Below are 22449 nucleotides of genomic sequence, written 5' to 3' on the forward strand. Positions count from 1 at the left end.
AGCCATGCAATCTAAGTAAGAAAGAAAAGGAAAGGAGAAGAGCCCTACTGAAAACCCTTTTCTTCTACAGGGAAGCGGCAGCACAAAGCTCTCGTGACCAGCGGAGGCCAGGCAGGCAACATTTGGCAAGATGATTACTTTGGGTTGGGTTCTCCACAGTCCTGCTACAGAAGACCATCCTTCCTAGGACTCGTCTCACAGACCAACCAAAGTAAGAAAAATCAACAACTAAAGGCTTTTCTGAAGAAATCAGCTTATGGGCCCAAATGAAATGCAGTAAAATATTCTGGTTTTGTCCTGGATTTCACACCAGGCTGAAATCACTTCTTTATTTCTCAGGATGGATACAATAGCTACAACAGAAATTGCTATTTAGTTACACTTCAGAGAACAAAGTAGTTTGTCATCATAGGATGCTTCTGTACTCCTAAAAATAACTGGAATACAATTAGTACGATACATCTGCTTTAGAGCTGTGTTAGAGGCTTTTCTTTCCACCTAAAATGAAGCTTGCATGATTGTGCTGCTCATGGGTACCCTCCACAGGAAGCCAACGGGTCAAGAACTTGACAATTTCCATTAACGTTTCACAGGGAAATAGGAGATACTTCATATCCAGAAGCATCGTGAAGCTGGGGAGGAGGGGAAAAAAAAAAAAATAAAATAGTGGCCAGCTGAGAAAAAGGCTGCAAAACAAGCTTAAATTGACAGGCTACCAGAGCATCCACCCTGCGGAGAAGTTTACAAGGCTCCCAGGAGGATACAAGCTTCCACAGGAACCTCTACCGCTTCGTCTCCAGAGGAAACACCGATGGGCATGAAGCCATGGCAAAAATAGCCATTATTAGCTCTACTGCCCCTCATTTACTTAGTTACCTCTCCACACCTCTATTTTCAGTCATTTCTGCGGAGAAGGGTAACCTGGCACCAGCCATAGCTCTCAGGGAGGCGGGCACCCAGGAACGTCACTCTCAGCGTAATGGACAGACAGCAGGAAGATACAAGGGAGCATCAACCCCCTCCCCGGTATTTGAAGAAGTCGTTCAGCTGAAATGATCCTTAACAGACAAGGTGAGCTACGACTGTAGACCCATTTTTCTATCCCCAGCTATCAAGGGACAAGATAGTGGTATACTGTTCTAGCAGAAGTATCACTTCATTAAAGATATTATTTGAAAAGCAGGAAAAAAACCAGGAAAAATGGTCTTCCACCCCAAAAATGACATTCAGGGAATTCAGACGGTGCAGCAGATTTGCTGTATCAAGCCACAATCCTAACTAATCTTACAGAAGCAATTCTAATTAGGCAGGAAATGAAGAACAGTTCCTTTCAGGCTGGCTGAAAGAACAGTGGGATTGATTTAAATCAAATCACTGATTTTAATCATGGATTTAAATCAACCAAGCAGGACACCTTGATTTAGCTCATCAGCTTTAATCTTGTACTTTTTTCCTAATGAAAGCTCATTCATTTTGTTAAGATAACGTGGGGAATTGTAAAAAGCACATGCTTTATGTTAAAATGGATTAAAATTTTTATTCTCACTCAACATCGATGACTTGCAACTACAAAGCTTGAGCTAACTGATTTTTTAAGAGTTAAAAAGCATCACTTTTAAAAATCATTTGAATTTGAAAGCTCATACGTGAAACATTGCAAATTATTTTAGAGATTGTAACAATTTTAGGCCTTGATAAATATAAAGGTTTTCTGCTTAGTTTTCCTTCTAAACTATTTAGGTAAAACACCCCAAACTTGCAACATCATAGACTTTTACCTATTTGTGTCAAAGGACATTAGAGCCCGGTAAAAGGTAACGCATTATGTTATTTAGGGACACCTATTGATAGTATGAAACCTGATATTACCCAGTATTCTCTTAAAAAAAATTTAAAAAGCTGTCAAGATGCTATTGCAGCCTCTGTTAATTAAAAAAAAAAAAAAAAAAAAAGGAAAGCTTTGGTGCTGGGATCACAACGCTGAACTATTCAGAGTACTTAGAATATGAGAGAGAAATTCTGACTAGATGCTACCCAGAAAAAAAAGAAGCTTCATAATGTATTGCGGGGAAAAATAATCCAAAGCAAGTGTCAGCAGAAAGGAAGAGGACACGTACAGACAGCATGCATGCTGAAAAAGACCCGGAGGTGACAGAAGAGCAGAGGGGATTTCATGTGTAGGTACCTGTAGTACAATGTGGCAGCAGTGTAGGGAACAACAAAGTGTATTAATAAGAATGAAAAAAGAGACATTAAAACAATTTAAAGGATGTTTCAGGAGAGTAGGCTGACAGACACATTATACCTGGTATGCCCAAGCATTACCAGTGTACAGCATTAGTGTTTCATTCAATATTGTTTCCCTTTTTTCCTTTATTTAGAGCCTTGCCAGAGACAAAAGTTGTCAGAAAACACTCATTTTGTACCAACACACACCAAGACATACTTCTCCGCATAAAACTCTGCAAACCAAATACAAAGTTACATGAGCTAAATACAAGACAAAAGTGCACAAATCTTGTAGCCGAGTAATATCTCGTTTTAATTGTACGTATAATTCTGACTGTTTTTGTTGAGGAAAAGTTCGTGATGAAAAGTATCAACTCTTAATTCTTGTGAGCTACTATTTAAATCTTTCACCAGAGTGCTAAGGCTCTGCTAAAAATGAGCAATGAAAAAACGGTGACGCTTTATTCGTTAGTCCTGCCCTCAGTAGGCATTCAAAGCTGCGGACTCAGAGCTGCTTATTTCCATGTCAATGTCTTAAGCGCCTTTCCCTACTCCCCTTAGCTCTGCAAAGCGTTGACAGAAAGATGGGGATGGAGCCCATCCCGAATCATTCGGAGCCAAAGCAAACCTAAACAAAACTTACAATCCCCACAAAAGATTAAGTATGTTTGATTTGCTCAGCCATATTCTACTCAGCAATCTCCGAGGAAAATTTTTCCCCTTTTCCTGACAATGTTTCTGAATAAGAAAAGATTTACATTTGAATTTGAAAAGTTAAGATAACTTTGCCATACTTTTCCTTACAAACTGAGGGAACCCAAAGCACACAAGTGATAAGAACAGTCAATCCAGAAAGAACATTCAGAATTTTAAAAAAGCTATGGTGCATAAATGATGAAGATTTAACAAAAACTCCAGATTGTTGGCCTTCAACGTACACGTGTCAGATAAATTGAAGTACAGCTTAAACGGCAATACAGAATCTCTTCTGCTTTATGATTAGGAGCTTCAGCTATTTAGTTTTGTGTATTTGCTTGAGAGAGAATTTTCTAAGGGCCAAGCTACATAACCTATGCACTAGTAGGACTCTAGATAATTGAAGTTATCTACTTGCAGCTCTGAGAGGTTAACAGAAGAACACAGCTGGGGGTTGATTTGTTGGGTACCACAGCCTTGGAGGGTTGAAGACTATGCAGATCTGCAACAGAAAAGCTTTGCAACATCTCGAACAGGTCCACCCTTCACATAACAACAGCATGTAACTGTGGCAAAAGAAACACTATCCAAAATCATGGGTATGATGCCACCAAGTTAAGAGTGTAAGTGGTGGCAGTAGGGACAAAGTAAGCTGTATGAACTACAAACAGTGCTAGTATATTAGTCTGTAAGTGTCTTTTGCACGCTAACTCTTCTTCCCTGCATCCCTCTCCCCCAGTAGGATTAGATAGTGCAATTTATACCATGGACCAGACACGTTTTTGAAGGCTGGATTTGTTTATGTCACCCTCCAAAGTTTTAAACCAAGTTCATGTGATTTGGTGTGGATGATTCAACCTTGGTTTCCCCTTCCAGCAGAGGGGCAAAGAGAGAGGACAGAAAAGCTCTCTCAATTTCAGCACTTCACTTTCTCCACTCAGTCTTCACACCTGCATCTTTTAAAATTACAGGTTTCAACTGAAAGTAAATACTCAATGCATTCAAAAATCTTGAAAAAACCATACTATTTATCCTAAGAGAGCTTCCATAAATCACACTATTAAGAGCACGACAAGGAAACTGGTTCAAATGCTATTTCTCAGGGCATCGAAGACACCTCATGAGATACTCTATCATCTCATCTTACAAATTTATCATACAAACAAGAAAAAAAAAAATCAGAATGCTCACCTACACCCCTTATGAACCTGAGCCTGTACAAGCTCCTCTGACAGTAGGAAAGCTGCACAGTCTTACAGCATCTTTTAGTTCATGTGTTTATTTTTTGAGAATCATTAAGCTTGCTAAAATTATCTACTAAAGAGAGAAAACATCAAACCTTTTGGCAACCAATAAAACCCCAAAAGATAAAGAGCATCTATTTAGTAAAATAATAGCTATTCCAGCTGGTTTTGGCATACCTGGCTGGATACACCTATGCTAGCTGCTGTAGTCAGTGCAAACTGAGGACAGACTTTTCCCATTTTCCATCACAGCCAGAACTGCTATATGTAGTCACTTATCCTATCAGAAACACATGCTTAGGAATAATTACTGAAAAATACCTTACACTGTACTTTTCACCAGATATTACTTTGCAGATTAATTCAAAGCATAAAAGCTAATGATAAGATAAACTACAGACTTGGCTGTTTTCTCTTTGGAAGGACACTTGCTATGTGCTGACACACCTGTTTCCCTGCCTCTTCCTTATTTCTTCTATTCATCTATCAAAGAAACAAACCCACTCTTGTCTTGTAGATACAGCCACTGGAGAGGGCTGACGTGTGTATTAACAAGCAGCCTTTTGGCTCTGTCATATTCAAAGGAGCAATACGCTAAGGATAACACTAGTATGATTTTCTTTCCTACCTACCTTCACATTATAATTTTAATGAAGAACACATTTAAACAGCTATCTTCACTCTAATGGCTTTTTAATCCTAGGGAAGTTATTTTTTTTAAATGTCTACATATTTATGCATTAAAATCTGAATCTAACAAAAAAAAGTCTTCTGAATAATTCTTCCCTCAGAATCATGGTTCATCACCTTAACTTGTGGTTTGTCTTTTTTCACTGAACACAGAATGCATCATTTCTTTTATTCATTCTTTACAGAGGATATGCCATCTTAAACCAAGTTTACATTCTCCCGTCATAACAGTTGCTTCTAAACAAGTGAATAAAATTATTTCCATTTATAAGTTGTTTTGCTGGTTAAAAAAAAAAAAAAATCCACATGAAAGAAGCTGTACAAGTGTGAAATTATATTAAAGCACTCATTACTCCTAGCAGGAAAACCAAAAACAAACCCAAAAGAAAATTCAAGTAGAGTTTGTTAGCATTACACTGAATATTTTAGGCCAAATACTAGATCTTTCATACTTGATTTCTGCCTAAAGAAAAATATTTTTAATTGTAAGAAATACACATTCTGTTTTAAAACAAATGCATGTGTAATCTTTTTAAGATACTGAAGTTCTAGCTATCATCTTTCTGGAGGGATAACGTTAAAATTTATATCTGGTATGAGCTGGAGCCAACATATCTGGTTTTAAAATAAAGTTACATTGCAAATAATTAGTTCAACATTTCATGGATATATATGATATATTCCTAGATTTTGAATGATTTAAATATACATGCCATTAAGTGTACTCTTCCTTCCCTGGTTACAAAATTTTATAGGCTTACTATCCTGAAGAAAAAAAAAAAGTGTTGTCAAAGACTTGAAAATTTAAATTTTGGCAGATTTCGGCTGGAAACCTAACAGCACTTAGGTGTATTCTGTAACTTGCTTTTGCTACTGTTGAAAAACCGCATTTGTGACCAGGTTGTGTCTTTTCCCCTCCCTGCCACCAGTCTAAAAGAAGAGAAGAGAACCAATTCACCTCTTCCAGGGCAACCAGTCTGGCAAGTGGAAATTCTGAATTACGAAGACCTTTATGCAATTCTGCAGAATCCTACATATAACTAAACAGAGGCCTATAAAGATGTCAAATCTTTCATCTATGAGGATTCATTATTATTTCAGCTACAAATTCCTCTCAGATATCATGGAAGGGGGAATAAAATAATATGAAAGATTCAAACTAGCAGATGAATATGGGAATCATCAAAAAATTAAGCAGCTGTTGTATATACTCTACTGAAAAAACCCACAACATTTTAGATAGAGATTTTATATTTACGGTTTCTGGAAAGAGAAAGGGGGTTACATGTAGGGTACGTATGTACCTACACACCTGTTTATGTATATGTACAATCACACTATAAATACAAACTGATTTAATGCAAAATTTTCTTTTCTATCTCACACTCACATATTAGTGAAGCTCCAAATACAGTAGAGAAAAAAAAAGAACAGGTTAGTGAACTCATTACAATCTCTTGAGATTTCAGCCTTCAAGTTCCCCCTCTTTAAATGCATGAAGAGAAGATGAAACGCAATAGTTGTGGCTTGGGTTCTAATCTCAGCTGCAGCTGCACAAATTGCTGAAATTTAAGAGTTATTCCAGATCTATACTAGAGCAACTGCCTCTACATTTTTAATGTCGTCATGTACATTTTTAAAATCATAGTGGAAAATTTTGTTACGGCCACTAAAACAAAACATTAAAAGCCAATTATTTCAAATCCTTATGTCCTTGCCTCCCTCCCTGCTCAAGCCAGTAAACCCACCACAGCATTATCTTCCATGCTGCTTCTAAATTAATTCTCTTAAACACACCAGTCCGTTTTCATGTAAAGCAGGGAGAAAGACTTTACGTAAGCCGAATACCTCAATTTGAAAGATTTACTCTAGGAAAATTATGTGTTCTATATCTAGAGTAACAAACAGAGTATCAACAGAAAGCCACAACCAATCTATGAATATTACAGAAAGGAAGGTCTTTTGGCTAAAGATCTGAACAAGGAACAAGGACACTCATACTCTTGTTCTGCCATCAAAAAATAAATCATTGTGCATGCAGCACTTGGGGCAAAATGCTTTCAAACCTTTTATTTTTGTGATTAAATAACAATACATTTTATTAAAAAAAATCATTACTCTGTTAGTACAGTAAAATGATCTAACACTTGATTACTGATATGCAGTTCAGGTTTTCATGAAATATCTAGTTTTAAATTCTGCTAGGTTAAACACTGAGGTTGCATACTTGATAAATGATGACAAACTCTATTCTGGCATAAAGGCAAATACTTGTATTTCATTAATGTAAAACAATTACCGTATTTTCTATATCATTAGAGTTTTAGTATGAAGGGCACGATAAAACCAACTCATAACAAACCATCCATGAAGCAGTCCCAAGTTAACGTGCAGAAAACAACATATCCCCAAAATTAAAAGCTTAGCAGTAGTAGTAGAATGGTGACACCCACGATGCGTCACAAAAATGAAGGAGAAATAAAAAAATAAAAATAAGAGAAGTCTTGTGTGAGAAGTAATGTTTTAATAGGATTAGGAAAATGGTGAAGCTCCTCAACAGGGAATCTCTTCGCTATATTTAAGCAAATAACTTTTTAATTGCTATCCATGAAGAGTTTGCTACAGCTCAGTACATCTACCTAATGTAGTCACCTGTCTCTTAGGTCTGTCTGCTTTTGACTGCAGGCACTTCAGATCCTGTGCACGTCATCTGGGAAAGCTTCCAGTTAGGAGAACAGCTCTTTATACAGCCCTCTAGGCTTGTGTAAGTGTAGCTCAATGGTTAAGACTCAAGATCTTCCTTCACAGCTTGCCTACTATGCTCACAGTTCTTCCTACCTACAGGGGTTTTAGTTACCCAAACACCACATAGAGTTAAAAGATTACTAAGCTATATAAGGAAAATTAAAAAAACCAAACCCCAAGTCCTAAGTATTTTACAATAAGAAATTTAGGTGAACCAAGACACACAGGCAATTCTTATTTACAGTGAGAATATTTCTAAAATATGGCTGAAATTCACAAAGATAACTCTGCCTTCATATGGCTATTTGTTTGAAGTATATTCAGATCTAACCCAGGTGCCCAAGTTAGAAGACGGAAGTTGGACAGCAGTTTTCTCATCCGACATTTTCCTCAGACGTATATAGTGCACTTAGATATATTTATTGGTTATTGAGTGTTGGCTTTACCTACAGATCGCGAAGCAGGTTGGACCTGTCCTGTAACATCCTTGAAGATCAAAATGGACTCTAAAACAGGCTGGTTTTAAAACATGTCTACCTAAATTTATATAGTAAATAACTTGCTAATGCCCACATACTTTGGGAACAAAAGAAATCTTGACAAACAAATGCATTTTTGCATTCAGTCTTCACTGAGCAACTCGCACAACACTCTGTTCAGCCCCTTTCAGATGAATGAATTACTTGTTTCACAACAAACAGAGATATAAGTGATTTTGTTGACTTTTGCCAAAACAGGCCAACACATTCAGGTTTAAGACAGAACAATGCAGGAAGCAGTGTCGGAGGCCACCGAGGCACATCAAGTTTTACCCAACCCTTTGTTACTGGATTACAGCACACGTGCTCCTTTGGCTGATTTGTATTTCCACTCTAGGGGTATAAACAGGAGCAGCTGCCTCTGAAGTAACCATGAAACATGCTATTTAATCCAGCTTCTAATGGGCATTGCAAAATAACCTCCTGCCAATGCACAGTTAGTATAAAAATTCACCAATTTCCACAGAAAAATCTGAAATTGGTCTGATAATGACAAGTCTGCAAGACTTTTCTGGGGTTTTATGACACGTCAGCATTATATATCTGGGGAATAAATAAATTGAACAAATACAACAATAATTTTTCAAGAGATTCTTTAAGTCATTCTATATGTATTCTAAGTTGAAATATGAATTTATAAACTGCTTCTGAGATTCTAACCTCTAGCTTTAATTGCAATCAGTAAAAAAAAAAAGTTGTAATTCGGTGCCCAACTGTGAAAACAAAAAGCCATTTTCTCTTTTGAAAAAACAAAACAGATTTTGCTTTCGGCTCATTCTTCATGAAACATGAGGTGGGAAGAAGCAGCTTTAAACTGCTGCTTGTAAGTGTCACTTGGAGGCATGGCTACTTAGAAAATTAAACCCATAATACATTATATTACAACTGCAATTCCAGGTCTCCTAGGTATTAACCTCATGTTCTAAACCCAATTTAATTTGACTGGGCTGCCTGTCACAAAACTACAGAAAGCAAGATTTTATAACTTTTCCACTATAGCACATTGATCAGTTCTTCTAACAACTTATTGCTATATTCCACTTATACATAAAATTACCGTGTGCAAATATCAGAATTACTCCTCTTTAGTTGCTTTTATATTTTGTTCAAAAATTATGTGACAGCAAAAAGCAGTCAGAGTAAGCATTAACACACATATATAATCTACTTGATTTTACAGAGATGTCAGCATATTTTTTTATCTGTTATTACAGATTTGCAATCTTTCATACTGCTCAGATAAAAGATACTACAATTTCTCTCTGCATTTCAAATGTTGGCATTGTTAGGACTTCTATTACGGCGGCATGAAGCAACCTGAAGGCTCAGTCTCCACCGTACCAGGCGCTACACATCTCAGGAGGCAGACTGCCACAAATACCTTGCAAAACAAGCAAATAACAGAGGGAAAAGATGAAAGGTAAAACATTTCTTCTTCCATCTCTCCTCCCCACCTCCCCACACCCTCCCCGCCCTTAAAGTAGCCATGGAAAGTAGGATCCAGTGAGCAGACACCAATCTGCTTTTGAAGTGCAGAGCTGTACCGTGGAGCTGGGACTGTCACGCCCTGTGCCACTGCCACCGGGCTCTTTGGTTTGCCAAGAGACCTTACATTGCGCACACGCCATTGCAGAACAGGTCACACCTGCTTCTCACAAGCTGTCTCACCTGCAGATAGGAAGCTGGAAACGTCACTCTTTAAGATGGCCTTCCTTAAGTCAAGGCATGAAATTGTGGCAAGGGGCAGACCCGCCTGTTACACGGGGCCAGAGACTGAAATCATCTTCTCCAACAAGATTAACCCAGGAATTCAATTCTAAATATAACATTTCTGTAGTACCTTGGTTGGTTTGTTTTAAGCGGTGAAGAGGCATCTTGAGGGACATGGGAAGGGGTAAGAGGCAAGGACAGCTTTCTGCCTAGGGACAGCACATTTCACAGATTCGAGAGATCTTAAAACCCATTATGTTCAGGGCTTGCAGCCACAAGCTCTGCAACAGTGCAGAGGCTGGCTCCAGAGGAGTCCAGTCAGACAAAACAGACACTAAGAGCAGTATCTATTTCATGCCTCTCTAGGTCTGGCTTACACAAATGACACCTCCCTGTAAGGTCTCCTGTTAGCAAACCCCCATGGATGATACCACCAAGGACTGCTGAAAAATGAAGCATTAGGAAGGATTCACAATCTGCATCCTTTGGTGCAGGATGATCAACCATAAGCAAGTGATTCAACAGAATACCCAGTGATGTAGTGTTCTGCTCTACAGGTATGAACACGTACCACAGGTACCTATGCTATTTTTAGGCCACATTTGTCTCAACTTTATGCTTTCGATCTGAAAAGTGTACAAAAAGGGAAGCACTGTTGGTAAAGCTGTTCCTAGACAGTAACTTTATTATTTTTTAAGAGAGGAATAAATAAAAGTAGCAGAAACTACAATACAGTAAGCCTTAAAAAGCCACAGATATATTTTAATTCAGTTCGTCATTAACAAAGAACATTTATAAATCAGACTCCTTCTCAAAAACGTTAATTCAGAGATATATTTCTGTACAAGCATGACAGCACAGCCATTAACATAAATTTAGAGAGTGAGTATTGCTTTTTGGGTGATCAAAGTGATATATAATGGAGAAATCTGATTTCCTGAAGTTGCCCCTCAACCACACTCTGAGAAGATATCCAGCTCGGCATCCCAAGGTTAAGCACAATCAATTGCATAGCTACTTATGATTATTATGTCTCTACACAACATAATGTCCCCCAAGATTCCGTTGTCATGGGTAAGTGAAATTCTATTGCTTTTTGGGTGATCAAAGTGATATATAATGGAGAAATCTGATTTCCTGAAGTTGCCCCTCAACCACACTCTGAGAAGATATCCAGCTCGGCATCCCAAGGTTAAGCACAATCAATTGCATAGCTACTTATGATTATTATGTCTCTACACAACATAATGTCCCCCAAGATTCCGTTGTCATGGGTAAGTGAAATTCTGCAATCTGGTGCAAACCCATAGCATCCTTTATTAATTATATTAAAACTGCAATTAATATATTTAGAGAGAAGAAAAAAAAACACAAACCAAAATCCATCCCAACTCAGCAAATTCAAAGCTGCAAGTTACCAAAATAAACAATTTTTTCTTACTATCTGAAGATATCTCAGGTTCCTAGAAGGACAGAAAACAAAACCCTTCTACACATTTAGAAATTACATTTTTTGAATCAAAACTTTTGAACAAGGATTTGTAATTTTTAAAATACAGTTTAACCTTAGTTGTGGATTTCTTCAGCTTGCTCCAGGACTTTAGGTCCCTCATCTTAGAAAACAAGCCAAATGGAGCCAGCTGAAGAGCACAGGCCCTTTGGTGTATGTCAAACACACACAGATGCTGTAAATTAAGAACATTTTCCCCAGCTTTTGAAAGGTGTCATCAGGCAACTCCCCATCCACCACAGGATCCACAAGACAAATTGTTGATAGCTACAATCCCCACACTTCCCTCACTGTTCTCTTTTTTCCTGCCCAGTTGCAGAAAATTGTAGAGCACCAAGTGTTCCCTCTTTGAGTACATAAAATAAAAGTTCAGGATATAACTCAGCCTGCATTTCCTTAGCTAAAAGCTAACTTGAATTGGACTCATCTCCATCGAGAAGGAACACATGACAGGACATTACGGGGGGGGGGAACGGAACCTCACAGGGGACTCATTATAGACCCAACCCATGTGATTTTTCACTAATGTCAGTCTCCCCACATCATCTCACTGCACTCTAAAAACGGAGTGTTACAAAGGTAAGCTATATACTTTTTTTTTTTTGCTGTTAAATATGCCTGAAGTCCTCTATGTCATATTAAACAGTCTTCTAGTCTGAGGCCCATCACACAATTTTTAAAAGGAACAAAGTAATAAATTATTTCTTTACTCCACTTACTGTCACGTCTGCCAGGAGCTCCGTTAATGTTCCCAGTACTCCTTTGGTTTTCTACTTGTTGCTTGCAGGCCTAAAATGCTAACAGTAATGTGCTCCGAAAAGCTAGCTCTTGCCAAGTACAGAAGCAGCACTCCCAATTCTTTTGGTGTGCATCACTTATAACTTTGTGTTATACTGATGTTTTTGCAAGAGGTGGGAATACAAAGAAGCATGAGCAGAAAGTTAGTCAAAAACACATCTTTAGGATTAGCCAGCTCTAGGTGGATACGTACCCACCGTGCACCTGAAGATACTGCAGAATCACAGACTCATAGAAAAGTCTGGGTTGAAGGGGGCTTTGGCCCTGTTCAAAGGAGGGCCCAGATCAGGTTATTCATGGCTCTGTCAAGCCAATTTGTAAATATTTACAGTGAAATACTATGCTTTTATCTAATTCTCCTTGTCAAATTAGGTAACAAGTTTAAGAAGAATACTTAAATACCAGATGGGTGTTGACTTTAATGGAGGCCTTTCATTTTGACTGATTGTCATTTAAGTCTTTTCACTTAAGGAATGACAACTTCTAATATAATTTCAAAACAGAAAGTAAAAGCAAGGTTAAAAAGTTGCTTCAAAACCACCCAATATCCTTCTGCTCTAGAGTTTTATAATAACGTGGAGATAACAATACCCATAAAGAAGCAGCTCCACAGACTTGAGGAAAGCATCCTAGAGACCCTGTATTCCAGGTGCCATTTGGTGCAAAATCCAAGCCACCGCATTGTTTTCCAGTTGGAGGCAGAAAGAAGCTGCTGAGCTGTTTTATAATTACTGTGAGACAGTGAAGACAGTACTCGAATATCTCTTTCGTGTTAGACTTCGGTCTGTCTAAAGCTTGCTGACATCAATCAACTTCAGTGAGTGTTGGATCAGATCCACACCTGAGAATTTAAGCAATTTAATTAAGGCTTTATCAATCTCAAAGTTTGTTCAAGAAGCAGCTGGCCATTAACTGAAGAGGACAGGTTGTTCTTTTAAACTTGTAAGGCTCTCCCTCCAGGACCAGAACAAACATTTTAGGTCCTTAATCTACAGTTAAGGTTAACCTGTTTTAACAATTTCCTAATCAGCTAAGATGCACCGGGTATTGATGAGAACGATAGCAGAACACAGCCTTGATTAACTGAAGGGCAAATTAACTTTTCATCTGAATCCTGGGACACCAGAAAAAGAACAGTTGGGAGAAGTAAGAAAATTTGTCTCCTGAAGAGTAAGGAAAGATCTGAAACACTAACTCTCTGAGCAGAACAAATAGCTACAGGAAAGGCACTTGGAAAAAGAAGAATTACAACCAATCAAGACTGGAAGGCTCAAAGGGTGGTTCCATTACGAAACTCAATATTAGATTAAGACCACCAGGAAGAAAGATCTTCTGAATGTCAGTTTTGTTAAAAGGAGTATTTTAAGAAAAAAAGAAGAGACAAGAAAGAAATGTTACTTAAAGTTGTGAAAGAAGGGGTTTTTTTGCCCTGAACTCTGCATCTGATTGCTAAAATAGGTGCTATTTGCACTTTAAGTAGCCATCTCTACAGATTTTATCAAAGACTTTTAGTGGGAAACCAGGATCACCATCTACTTGTTAGGAAGAATTATGCCAGTAGCATAAGAGATGCCTGGACCTCCAGTCTCCAAAACTCATGAGCAACAGCTGGGAGGGCACTTCATCTGTTGAGGTTGTGATTAACTATTCTGAACTTGATGCTGGGAAGCAAGAGAAATAGACTCTGCAGCCAAAAGATGAAGTCAAGAACTTAACACTTGATCGTGAAAGAAATCATTCTCTAGCCCATATGCAGACAAGACGCAATCTATACCATCAAGTGTGTATGAAGAAATGCCTCACTTCATTGGTATCATAACCTATCACTAGCCATAGTATCTATTATGCTAAGAAGTAACATTTCTTTTAACATGATCTGCAACAAATCAAATGAAACACATCTCCAAAATAAGTAAGAGGAAAAAAATGCTGATTTACTCTTTTAGTAATGTCACTTTAGAGCAATCTGAAATTTGCTGTTCTTGTTACTCAAGGTTCCTCTCATAAATACCACTGAAAGAAGCAAATATGAACATGGCATTGGCAAGAAAAATATCAGTAAAAAAGGTGAGGAAGTAGAAGCAACTGAATAACAAGAGGTTAGATGGCAAAAAATTTTAACTGATTAATTTTTAACTGAATTGAATGTGATTAAATACCAAACACTGGCAAAATTAACAGGTCCCATGAAAAATTGTTTCATGTTATAAAATAAAATTTTAAAGAACACTGAAAAAACTTAAGAACCCTAATTTCTTCTGACTCTATTAAATCACTAAATACTTTGAGAATCTTAAGCTTCCTAATCTGTAAAGAGACATTTGGGTACTATAAGACATTACAAAATTCTGTATTAAGTTTTTTCCGAAAATTATCGAGACCAGCTTCTTTTGTGTATCTGTTGAAACTGTGGTTTAGTAAGTTGGGTTTTATGAATGTTGTCTGTGTGTTTTAGCAACGTCAAAATACTCTTTTTTTTAGCATACAAATTAATTCTGACTCATGAACAGTCCTTCTTGAGCTGTACAAATAAGTTGTTTCTACCAGTATTTGAAGCTTACAGAAAATCTACAACAAAAATGCAGCTGAACACACTACCACTCTTGCCTTTTCTATTCATGCTGTAAAATTGCCACTTCAGCTCCTCAACAACTGCTTTAAGCTACACCCCCACTTTTCTCACTTTAAAAGGTAAGTATTATCAGGGCTAAGTATGCATTTAAAAAATTTCACTGATTTTTTTTTTTTTTTTTTGTATGCTGATGTAAAGCTTACCAACTAATTTGTTATTAAAACACAGAGAGTCATGAACTCAAACTCTGGATATTTATCACACTGTATTTTTGTAACCCCCAACAGAACCATCTACAGCCATTTTGTTACTTTAAGAAAATTAATAGAGCAGTAATCTCAGGTACAACTAATCTCACCTAACTGTAATTACCTTCGGTATAACACTCTAGCATCACCTTTACGCTCAGATGAGAGAAAAAGGCACTTCTAGGGAACTAATAATGAATAGTCTTCCTTATAGTGAATCATGCCCTCTTTACTGTGAACAAACACCATTTAGACAGCTGGCTCAGATGTACATGTCCCCGAGTGGTCAGATAAATTCCGGTGACTACTGTACTCAAAATATTTGTAAAAAAACCCAACAAAAAACCCCAAACAGACAACAGTCATTATAAAGAAGTTCTCAACAGAAGCTGACAGTCAAATATACTGTGCATAAGCTTGCAACTGTTCCCAGCCCTCCCTCGGACGGTACCATTTAGACACCCTAAGCTACCAAAAATCCTCCCTACAGAGCAGGGCTACCCAGCGAATCCACACTCGCCACTGCTCCAGGACTACGTGCAGCAGACCTCCTCCCTTAGCTGTGCAATCAAGTGACTTTGGGTGTCCAAGGAGGTCCACGTACACAAAACAACACAATATTACAGAGCCTGAAAGACTGTTCACGTATTTATCAAGTTTTGGTTCATATGTTTGTAAAAAAGCATCCTCATTGCTATCACACCGGTACAAACGCTCATGCTGATTTTGTAAAGTCACTTGTTTGCAAGCTGAAATACTGAATACGCAGTTTCAGTATTTTACAATTTTTGCAGACAAAAAGTAAATATTTCTAGTAAAAATGCTGACATTAACTTGCTGCAAAGTACTACCAATATCTTTAAAGTTATACAACTAGGGAAAAAAAAAATACACATTTGCAAAATCATGTAATAGATCAGTGTTGAGAGTATTACTTTTCACAGAGAACGTAAGTGATGGATTTCTTTCCCCAAAGACCAGCAGGTATTTCACAGACATTGAATACAGAAGAGAACACTACAAAGGCATTTCATCTAGTCTGCAGTATTAAAACATTCAAAGTGCTTAGAAGATGTAACAATGACACCAACGTATACAACTTCATGTCATTGAGACATCCATATATAGCAATCTACATATAAACATTCTCTAGATATCTCAGTTAAAAACCTACATAATTTTTGAAAGATCTCATTATTACCATAAGTCACCAAGATAAAAAAAAAGTGCAATGGTTTATGTTACTTCTTCAAATTAATTTAATAGCTTCAAATTAATAACAACTAGAATTAGGAACACAATTTCACTGTTGGCAAATACCAAAGAAATTTCCTAGTGAACATTTGTGACACTGAAAATTTGGCCCTTAAAATAAGTAAATAAATGTTGTAAAGTAAATGAGAAAAAAAAAATCTGTTTATAGTTTTAAGACTGCAATAATTAAGAACTTGTGAACAGCTGATTTTTCAAAGGAAAGTCTGTTCCTGTGAGAAAGGCAGGATTAATGAAATGAGTCCTTTCTCCTATTCACTGCTCTCCAACACAGGAAAAAAGATAGTACCTTTTTGTTTATAACTCACAGAAAGGACAGTTTCTGTTTCAAAGGAAGAATCCCAAATTTTTTCCTCACTTGTTTTCCAACAAAGTTTATCTAGGAACATTTTGGTGAGACTAGCAATTTCAACAAAATATTTTAATATTTATCTGTTTCTATCTACCATCCCAAACAACATAGTCATCCTCCACACGCTCTCCCTTAAGCATTGTAAGCTGCTACTCTTATCTTTTACAGAGCTGTTGGCTCTCTGCGATTTTTTTGTGATCTTCTCTTCCTGATCTAAACTCTCTTTCTGATACACATGATTTTTCAAACTTCCTAGTATTTTTTTCAAGAAAAGATCACCCTAACTGATTATGACTGAAGACTATCTCCCAAAGTGGTGAAGAATTGAGGGAAATTGCTTTGAGAGACAGCCAAGAAACTTCTAGTTTCAATGCTTAAATGCGCTATCGTCTCTCTCAGACCGATGTCTGATTGTAACAGATCCTTTTTTGCAGACTGTGCTAACACAACACCTGAGCACATGTTTGTTTTGCTGGTGAATCAGTATTACTTGAATCAGCATCTTTTGCCCTTTGGGGGAAAGAAATGAAAAAAAAAAAAGTATCTGCATTATTTACTACCCAGCTATTTTGCCTCCTCAGAATATCAAGATTAGATATTTGGATGAATATCTATCCGCTCTACTGAACAGGGAAATTAGCTGATACCTACTGATCTGGGAGACGCTTACAGGAATTTCATTTTCTCGCATATCTGCACTGACTGACTATCGTCACTGATATCAGTAACTTGATGAACTTTATTAACCAATACATGACCCTTCACAGGGAAGGATAAATGCTGCCATTCTTTTTCTTTGGGGAGATCACAAAAGTAACGTATAGAAATTATTGTCTTCTCCCCCCAAACGAACAAGGATAACTTATGTGGCACCATGCGTTGTCATCTCTGTTTAACCTGATGGTAGAGAATACTACTACTGGGATGAATTTTTTTTTTTTTTTTTACATGCCCTGACCCATGTCTGCATTTTCCTCCTACAACGAAAGAAATCGATTGGACAAATCTCTTGAGTGCACGACAGAAGATAATCACAAAGGCTGACAGATTGGGATACAGTGGGTTTGCACAGGTTTTTGTTTTTTACTGGATAGATAACTGTTTGTAGTCAATTCTTTATGGTCATTAAAATCATACATTTTATTTCAAAATCAGGATACATGCTCTTGAACATGAAATGAGAGCAAACAGACCAGAGGCTAACTCTGCTGCTCCCCTGCCCTTCAATTCCAGTACCACGGGAAATGCTTAAGGAAGTCAGAGGAGAGAAGAGACAGTACTCTACGGAGACTTGAGACACAGTTGTCTTCCCTTATCATAAGAACTCGGGACTGAAAGAAGTCTAACTTTATGTGGCAATTTAAAAAAAAATGTTTTGGGGCAACTTTAAGTACATTAGTTGCTCCTTGAGAGATGCCAAAAAGCAAATTAAGAAAAAAAACACTGCATACTTACTGGCTCACTAACATGTTATCTGGTCAGAATTAATTTTCTCATGCAGTGGGACTACCCGAGTGATCAATTCTCCAAGAGACAGCTGTCCAAAAGCCTGAAGGGTCTCCTGCTGGTGAACTTCAAAAGCATAGCTAATCCTGGCTCTGTTTCTGGTCAGGAAGCACTTACCCTCCTAGTTTCACCTGGGAGGAAACAGAGGAAAAGCATCAGCTGGTCCGGTCAGGGAAGCATCAAGGAGCTTCAGTGGGCAGTCGTTTGTTCCCAGTCTTGCTTTCCTACTCTTTATATCATATTGATCTACCTGCTACCTCTTCTTTTCTCTGTAGACAAGCCCAGGCCATGCTTCCTCACTATAAAGTTTCCAAAACTAGAGTGGGAAAGGCAAGCAAAACCAGACAGCTCATCTGGACACATTCCCTCTTCCTCCTGCCCTTTGCTCTCCCCAAGCAACAAACTAGACGCTCTGAACAAAATGAAAGCCGGTAAGTTTTCTGTAGATGTCTCTGTTCCACCCACCAAAAGCGCATATACAAATTCAAAGCAGACGACAAGGCCACAAGTTTCATCTGATCTAGAAACTACCTCTGGAGAGATTTGTCTTAATTAATTACATCCTGCTTTACAAATCCAGCAGACAACATGACACATGTGCTACACTGGTTTCGACAACGCTGGAGAAAACGAATTAGCTGACAAAGGGGAAAAAATTGCCTTTTCATCCTTTTTCCATTTGAAATTAATTGTAAAACGTGTACCAGTGTACTGTAAAAATGCTGAAGTCAATATAAAAATTGCACACGTAAGGACCCCCATGTATTTGATATATATTTCAAACCATTTTATTTTTAAATAACAAAGATTTTTTTAATGAACCAGTTTACAGGCATTTTTGTTACATCTATATGAGCTACCTAGAAAGTGCAGTATTACCATTTCTATTTTTCAGGCACAGAAGCTGAACAAAATAAAAGATCAACTGTTTAACAGAAGTTTGAGCTTAGAGAGTCTGGACTTCATATCCACCAGAGTAATAAACTTGCAGCCAAACATGGAACTTTAAAGGTCATATCAGACCACAGTTCAGGGTGTTTATGTACAGGGTCACCAGACTGACAGACACACAAACATTTCTGCAAACATCTCAGGTCACCGGCCTGACATCAGTGGGACCAGCAAGCAGAAAAGGGAGGTGCAACTGAAGGACCTTAGAACTGCCAGGCTATGCACCACAGGGAGGCAGCACCTCTTGGCAGCCTGGGTAGCCCCAGCTCTTCCCATTTCCAAAGCAGCTGGAAGAGGAATGCAAATGGTGACTCTCTGTATTTGTAATTACCAAAAGCTAAGTGTTAACGACCTAACTTAACAGACTGAAATTTGTAAGATGAAGGTAATGGGACCTGACCTTACTGCATTAGTTCTAGCACTTATCAGGTCCTTTAACTTTACACTGTTTCAAATGCAGTAAGCCATTCACTGCTTTCTAAATAGGCACAATAGTTAGCCCCCAGTGTGTGAAACTTCATTTCAAAAAGGAGAAACAAAATGACAACCCAGAATATTTAGTTAACCTGTCCAGATCACATAATCCCTAGATTAAAGCCCAAGAATTTGAGAACACAGGCTTACATATTTATGATAAACTACAGATCTCTGAAAACAAGGCTAGTGTAAGACTCTCTGGACTATACATGTCCATGTGGCGATAAATCCATTTCCGGTGCCAAAGTAGTTTTCCAACTTACACCGCTGAGCCCTCTGGAAAATCTTGCTCCAGTTATTCAAAATCATCGTGATTCAGCTTTGGCAGATGTTTAGCAATGAAGTACAACACTTGGTACCTTATTTCGATGTTGAGTCCAGATGAGAGTGGGATACAGCAACCGAAATACACAACTTTCTCAAAGTAATACCCCTAAACAATAAGGTAAAAATTACTGGCATATTTAGAGAACGTTGAGTACTATTGTCTTTAGTGATGATATTTCTTATTGCAATTGCCAGCAACTTCTCAGGAAGATCCTGAAATAACAAGAGTTTCAGGAGTGGGAATCGAACAATTGAAAAATTACAAATTTGCAAGGAAGGCCTGTCAAGCTTTCGAGCGTACAGACTTTCAAACTCTACCCTCTAAATTATTTTTGCCCAAAGAAGAAAAGTCCAAGAAGAGAAGTCTCTGGTCACAAACCCACAGAAAAAAAGACAGCAAAGAAACAGACAATTTAGCATACTTTTTTTTTTTCGCTTAGAAGGACAGAGCACATGATACCTGCCAGCATAATGGCTTATTTCAATGAAACTGCTTAGATGATCTATTTGTCAGTGAAAGTAAGGGCTTTTAAAGACCCCTGTAGACTAAATACATCAAAAGGCATACATGGTTTTCCTTATATTGATGTTTTCATACAATGTTGTTGGAGGGAGGTACAAAGAATTCATGGCTGGCTAGGAGAGACAACATTACAATTATACATTCACATGAAAAATAGAGGCCACACTGAAAAAAGATCAACAATGTAGAGCATCCTCCTGACAAAACACAACTGTCTCACATAGTATATAGGTACATACAGCATGCATGAGTTCTCCACCTTGACTGCTTTAAACAGTTCAAGTGACCTGGCCTAAGTCATTCCTTTTCTGAAAAACACACAGCTGAGAAATGGTTCCTGATAAACGGGGGAGGGGGGAATGCTGAACATCAAGTTCTAGTGCTTTGCATTGTCATTCATACTAAACTGCCTTTTTATGAAAGTGGACTTGTCTATATTGAGAATTCAAGAGTCACGTTACAGCGCTCTGCATAGAGCATACCCTTGGAGGTTTGATTTCAAAAGTCGTATTGTCTATTCCCTGCTGACAAGAAGTCAGTCAGAGCCTGTTACATCACTTTTCAAAGAGTGGTAAAGCAAATGCAGGAAAACCCCCCAAGTGATCTGATAAATGATTTTGTTAGTTTGGCACCAGTGTGTCTGCTATCTAATACTTACGATACACAGCCTACCAAGTACACCGTATTAGATTCCTGCTATTTTGTGTCAACAAGAAATGTATGCTGTGACACAGGCCTTTGTAGTAAAGTATGGGAGGAGAGAAAAGTCAGAGGGGAACACAATACATTTCCCAAACACATAAGGAAATCACTGAATTGTGCTGGGATTGTATATTGCTAACAGGCTGCCGTTAGGAACAAAAAGTCACAATTCAGATTAACTCCAAGCATACCACATTGCACCAGCATTACCTAGTTTTCAAACACAATTTACTAGTAGACAAACCCCCCAAACCAGGGTTTCAAAAGATCTTTTTCTCCTCTTACAATACATTTCATGTAATCTTCACGTATATCCAATATCAAGACTACGAACGAAGAAGGGAAGCCAAGGAAGGACAATAATCCAGAGATTAACCTATTTCACAGAATCATCACAGAGTAATTCAGGTTGGACAGGATCCCAGGAGGTCTCCAGTCCAGCTCCCTGCTCAAAGCAGGGTCAGCCATGAGATCACATCAGGCTTTATTCAGGCAGATCTTCAAAACCTCCAAGGATGGAGCAACACACAACCTCTCCAGGCAACCTGGCTCCTTCCCAGTGAAAGTATTTGTTTTCTTTGCTGTCCCATTTCAATTTAAGACCACCATCTTTTATTGTCCCCCTCTGAACCTCAGTACTGAGCCTGGCTGTCTTTTCTGTAACCTCCTCACAGGGAGGAGGCTGCTGTCAGGTACCCCTAAAGCCAGGCTGCACAAGCCCCACTCCCTCATCCCCTCCTCATACGGCAGGCCCCCCACCCCAATTGCTCCAGTTTATCCATGTCTGTCTTGTATTGGCAGGCCCAAAATCAGATGCAGTATTTCAGATGTGGTCTAGTGAGTACCAAGCAAAGGGAATAACCACTTCACTTGACCTGGAGCTATTCTGCTGTTAATGCAGCCCAGGATATTGTTTGTCCTCTGCTTCAAGGGCACACGGCTAGCTTGTGGTCAGCTTGTCTACCAAGCCTTCCGAGAGACCCTAGTGAAAACTGAGGAGAAGGAGGCTCTGAGGACTTATCTGTGTCCACTGTCACTGAATCACCTGTCCTGTTCAACAACAGGTCCACATTTTCCTTGTTTATTCTTTTACTGCTCATGCAGTGGCAGAAGCTTGCCTTGTTGCCCTTGATGTCCCTTTCCACTTTCAGCTCCAACTGAGCTTTGGCTGTCCTAACACAATCACTATGTGCCTGTGCAACATTTCTAAATTCCTCCTTTGTAGCCTGCCCCTGCTCCCACCTCCCCAGTACTGCCCTTCCAAACTGAAGCTCAGTTGTGATGCATCTACTTGTTTCCCTGAATAACAAGTATCATAGAATCATAGAATCATTAAGGTTGGAAAAGACCTCTAAGAT

This window comes from Aptenodytes forsteri, unplaced genomic scaffold (genome assembly GCF_000699145.1).
Source record: "Aptenodytes forsteri isolate BGI_AS27 unplaced genomic scaffold, ASM69914v1 Scaffold251, whole genome shotgun sequence".
NCBI lineage: Eukaryota > Metazoa > Chordata > Aves > Sphenisciformes > Spheniscidae > Aptenodytes > Aptenodytes forsteri.